Raw genomic sequence first — 448 nt, 5'->3', positions numbered from 1 at the left:
TTTTTGCAATATTACGTAGGGGAAAAAATGCGGTCCTTGAAATTTGCTTTATGTGAGAATTAACCGAGATGTTCTGATCAAAGATAACTGACTTTGGCGTGCATGGAGCATTCATCGTTAACATGTACAAACCGAGATTGATCTGATAAATAAGACTTAAACCAGCTTAGAGCAGTTCCTTTAATGCCATTTAAATGTTCCAATCTCTGTAATAGGATATGATGGTCAATGGTATTAAATGCAGCACTAATATCTAATAACACCAGTACAGAAATAAATCCATTGTCTGATGCAGTTAGGAAGTCATTAGTAATTTTCACAAGTGCTGTCTCTGTACTATGATGAACTCTAAATACTGACTGAAAATCCTCAAATGAGCTGTTGCTACGCAGAAAGCCACACAGCTGTTTGACAACTGCTTTCTCAAGAATCTTAGAGAGAAATGGAA

Source organism: Etheostoma spectabile, chromosome 8, assembly GCF_008692095.1.
Source record: "Etheostoma spectabile isolate EspeVRDwgs_2016 chromosome 8, UIUC_Espe_1.0, whole genome shotgun sequence".
NCBI classification, from domain to species: Eukaryota; Metazoa; Chordata; class Actinopteri; order Perciformes; family Percidae; genus Etheostoma; species Etheostoma spectabile.
This window is presented reverse-complemented; position numbering follows the sequence as displayed.